A 5,362-nucleotide genomic window follows, 5' to 3' on the forward strand; every position below is an offset into this window, starting at 1 on the left:
TTTTTGACCTCAATTTTGACTGACACACTGCCTTATTCTGCGGTGGAAATGCGGTCCGCATATTGGTTATGCGGTCGCATAATGGACCGCATCTTGACCTCAATTTTAACCAAACCACTGTTTCACTATGCGGTAGGAATGCGGTCCGCATACTAGATCTGCGACCGCATTCTGGGCCGCAGAATGGCATTTTTCTGGAAAAATTGATTCTTTTGATTTTTAAAAGCTTAGATCAATACTAAGGGTCCGAACCGCGGCACATTCCTAACACATATTCGGAGTCGACACCACAAGTTACTAGGTTTTGAGCCAAAAATTTTACGGGGCCTTAAATCTATGCACTTCTAGCTAGACCCAGTGCTATTGCTTCAGATGCTGTGATTACAGGTACCGTCTCGGTTTGTCACAGAGATGCCTCTGTGTTATTTGATCATGGCTCCACTTTTTCCTATGTGTCATCATATTTTGCTCGTTATTTGGATATGCCATGTGAGTCTCTTGTTTCATCTGTTCATGTATCTACTTTGGTGGGCGATACTGTTGTTGTAGACCGTGTGTATCGGTCGTGTATGGTGATTATTGAGGGTTTAGAGACCCGAGTGGACCTTCAGTTGCTTTGTATGGTCGATTTTGATGTGATATTGAGCATGGATTGGTTATATCCGTGTCGTGCTATTTTGGACTGTCATGCTAAGACAGTGACGTTAGCTATGCCGAGTATGCCACGGATCGAGTGTCGAGGTTCAAGTGATTTTGTTCCCAGTAGGGTGATTTCATTTCTGAAGGCCCAGCGCATGGTTGGGAAGGGTTGTCTTTCTTACTTAGCCTTCGTGGGGGATGTCAGTGCAGAGACTCCTACCATTGATTCAGTTCCGGTATTGAGGGACTTTCCGGATGTGTTTTCTGCAGACCTGCCAGGCATGCCCCCGAACAAGGATATTGATTTTGGTATTGATTTGGTGCCGAGCACTCAACCTATTTCTATTCCTCCATATCGTATGGCACCAGCAGAATTGAAGGAGTTGAAGGAGCAGCTTGAGGAACTCCTTGATAAGGGGTTCATTCGGCCTAGTGTGTCGCCGTGGGGTGCGCCTGTTCTATTTGTGAAGAAGAAGGATGGCACTATGAGGATGTGCGTTGATTACAGGTAGTTGAACAAGGTCACAATAAAAAACAAGTATTCTTTGTCTCGTATTGATGATTTATTTAACCAGCTTCAGGGAGCGAGGGTGTTCTCCAAGATTGATCTCCGTTCAGGGTATCACTAGTTGAAGATCAGGGACTCGGATATTCTTAAGATAGCTTTCAGGACCCGATATGGTCATTATGAGTTCCTTGTGATGTCTTTTGGGTTGACCAATGCCCCAGCAGCGTTCATGCATTTGATGAACAGCGTGTTCGGGCCTTATCTCGACTCGTTCTTTATTGTTTTCATTGATTATATTCTGGCATACTCGCGTAGTTAGGAGGAGCATGCGGAGCATTTGAGAGTTGTGTTGCAGATATTAAGGGAGAAAAAGCTTTATGCAAAGTTCTCCAAGTGTGAGTTTTGGCTCAGTTCAGTGGCTTTCTTGGGGCACGTGGTGTCCAGCGAGGGTATTCAGGTTGGTCCAAAGAAGATAGAGGCGGTTCGAAGTTGGCCCAGGCCGTCCTCAGCCATAGAGATTTGCAGTTTTCTTGGCTTGGCGGGTTATTACCGTCGGTTCATTTAGGGATTCTCATTTATTGCATCACCCTTGACCAAGTTGACTCAAAAGGGTGCGCCTTTCATGTGGTTGGATGAGTGTGAGTCAAGTTTTCAGAAGCTCAAGACTACCTTGACCACGGCTCTAGTGTTAGTTTTGCCATCAGCTTCAGGTTCATATACAGTGTATTGTGATGCGTCGAGAGTGGGAATTGGGTGTGTGTTGATGCAGGAAGGTAGAGTTATTGCTTATGCTTCTCGTCAGTTGAGGTACATGAGAAGGACTACCCTGTTCATGATCTAGAGTTGGCTGCCATTGTTCACACGTTGAAGATTTGGAGGCATTATTTGTATGGTGTGTCTTGCGAGGTGTTTACTGATCATCGTAGTCTCCAGCACTTGTTCAAGCAGAAGGATCTCAATTTGAGGCAGCGGAGATGGTTGGAGCTGCTAAAGGACTATGATATCACTATTTTGTACCATCCGGGGAAGGCCAATGTAGTGGCCGATGCTTTGAGTAGGAAGGCGGTGAGTATGGGTAGTATGGCATATATCCCTGTTGGGGAGAGACCTCTTACAGTTGATGTTCAGGCGCTGGCCAATCGGTTTGTGAGGTTGGATATTTCGGAGCCCAGTGGGGTCTTAGCTTGTGTGGTTTCTCGGTCTTCCTTGTTTGATTGCATCAGAGAGCGCCAGTATGATGATCCTCACTTGCTTGTCCTTAAGGACAGAGTTCAGCACGACGATGCTAGAGATGTGACTATTGGTGATGATGGGGTGTTGAGGATGTAGGGCCGGATATGTGTGCCCAATGTGGATGGGCTTCGGGAGTTGATTCTGGAAGACGCCCACAACTCGCGGTATTCCATTCATCCGGGTGCCGCGAAGATGTATCAGGATCTGAGACAACATTACTGGTAGAGGAGAATGAAGTGGATATTGTGGGATTTGTAGCTCGGTATCTCAATTGTCAGCAGGTGAAATACGAACATCAGAGACCTGGTGGCTTGCTTCAACAGATATATATTCCAGAGTGGAAGTGGGAGTGAATGACCATGGACTTCGTAGTTGGACTCCCGCGGAGTTTGAAGAAGTTTGATGCTATTTGGGTGATTGTGGATCGGCTGACCAAGTCCGCGCACTTCATTCCTATGTGTACTACCTATTCTTCGGAGCTGTTAGCAGAGATTTATATTCGAGAGATTGTTCGCCTGCATGGGGTTCCAGTATCCATCATTTCAGACAGAGGTACTCAGTTCACATCGCAGTTTTGGAGGGCCGTGCAGAGAGAGTTGGGTACTCAGGTTGAGTTGAGCACAGCTTTTCACCCTCAGACGGACGAGCAGTCCGAGCGCACTATTTAAATATTGGAGGACATGTTGCGCGCTTGTGTGATTGATTTTGGTGGTTCTCGGGATCAGCTTCCACCGCTCGCGGAGTTTCCTTATAACAATCGTTATCAGTCGACTATTCAGATGGCTCCATATGAGGCTTTGTATGGGTGACGGTATAGATCTGCAGTTGGTTGGTTCGAGCCGGGCGAGGCTAGGCTATTGGGTATAGACTTGGTGCAGGATGCTTTGGACAAGGTGAAGGTGATTCAGGAGCGGCTTCGTACAGCGTAGTCGAGACAAAAGAGTTATGCTGACAGGAAGGTTCGTGATGTGTCCTACATGGTTGGGGAGAAGGTTCTATTGAAGGTTTCACCCATGAAGGGTGTTATGAGATTTGGGAAGAGGGGTAAATTGAGTCCTTAGTTCATTGGGCCTTTTGAGGTGCTTCGAAGGATTGGGGAGGTGGCTTATGAGCTTGCTTTGCCACCCAGCTTTTCGAGTGTGCATCCGGTCTTTCATGTTTCTATGCTCCAGAAGTATGTTGGCTATCCGTCTCATATTTTGGATTCCAGCACAGTTCAGTTAGATGGTGATTTGACTTATGATGTGGAGCCAGTGGCCATTTTGGAGCGTCAGGTTCGAAAGCTGAGATCAAAGGATATAGCTTCAGTGAAAGTGCAGTGGAGAGGTCGGCCCATGGAGGAGGCTGCCTGGGAGACCGAGCGGGAGATGCAGATCAGATATCCTCACCTATTTGAGGCTTCAGGTATGTTTCTTGACTCGTTCGAGGACGAACGTTTGTTTAAGAGGGGGGATGTAACGACCCGGCCGGTTGTTTCATGAGTTACTGCTCTGTTTCCCCCATTTTTGCTTCTTTATGTCTTGTTCAGTTGTATTATGTGGTATCGGGTTGGTTGGTTCGGGTTCGGAATGGTTTTGGAGAGGTATGAGACACTTAGTCTCTTTTGAGTGAGCTTAAGTTGGAAAAGTCAACCGGATGTTGACTTATGGTTAGAAGGTCTCGGATGTGAATTCTGATGATTCGGATAGCTTCGTTAGGTGATTTGGAACTTAGGAGCGTGATCGGAATGTATTTTGGAGGTCCGGGGTAAATTTGGACTTGAATTGGCGAAATTGAATTTTTTGCATTTTTCGGTTGGTAGTGGAAATTTGATATAGGGGTCGGAATGGAATTCCGGAAATTGGAGTAGGTCTGTTGTGTCATTTGAGACGTGTGTGCAAAATTTCAGGTCATTCGGACAAGGATTGATCGACTTTTTGATCGAAAGCGGAATTTGGAAGTTTTGGAAATCCTTAGGCTTGAATCTGAGGGTGATTTGATGTTTTGGCGTTGTTGTGAGTGTTACGAAGGTTGGAACAAGTTTGAATGAGGTTATGGGATGTGTTGGCATGTTTGGTTGAGGGCCTCGGGTGAGTTTCGGGTGGTTAACGGACCAATTCTTGGTTTTGGAGAGTTGCAGATTTTCTGGTTTTTGTTGCAGAAGAAAATGTTCTTTGTGTTCGCATTGGTTTGGATTCCAGTGTATCGCGAATGCGTGAGAGTAGTCGCGTTCGCGTACGGTCATTGGAGCAGCTGGGACCCCAGGAGTTTTGTGCTTTGCGTTCGCGTAGGTCATGAGGTCGCGTTCGCGAAGGCTGGGACGGTTGAAGCATCGCGTTTGCGTGGAGTATGTCGCGTTCGCGAAGGAGGAATAATTGGTCAGTCGATTTTTGTGCTCCACAATCGCGAGGCTGTTTCCGCGATCGCGATGAAGGAAATTTAAATCCATGGGCAGAATGTTTTAATAGGGGACTTCGTGATTTTTGGCCTTGTTTCACCGTTGTTGAACGGTTTTTGAGCTTTTTGAGAGGGATTGAAGAGGGAATCGAAGGGAAACACTTGCAGGTATGATTTTTGAACTCAATACTCGATTCTATGGCATTATTTCACTGATTAGGCTTGAAATTAATGGAAATCAAGGGTTAAAATTGGGGAATTAGGGCTTGAAACCGGAGAGAGTAAATTGGGAATTTGAGGGGCCATTTGGGGTCCGATTTTGATGTTATTGAAATGTATAGACTCGCGGGAGGATAAGGATTCCATTGGTGTGATTTTTGTTGGATTTCGAGACGTGGGCCCGGGGGTCGGGTTTGGCCAATTTCGGGATTTTCGATGTAATTTGAATATTTTCGTGTGGGTTTGTTCCTTTAGCCTATTTTGATGTTATGATTCTGATTTTAGATAGATTCGGGGCGAGTTGAGGCCGATTCGAGAGGCATAAGCATCGCCGGCTAGAGTTTGACCGAATTGAGGTAAGTAATGATTGTAAATGTTGTCCTGAGG

This window comes from Nicotiana attenuata, unplaced genomic scaffold (genome assembly GCF_001879085.1).
Source record: "Nicotiana attenuata strain UT unplaced genomic scaffold, NIATTr2, whole genome shotgun sequence".
Lineage (NCBI taxonomy): Eukaryota > Viridiplantae > Streptophyta > Magnoliopsida > Solanales > Solanaceae > Nicotiana > Nicotiana attenuata.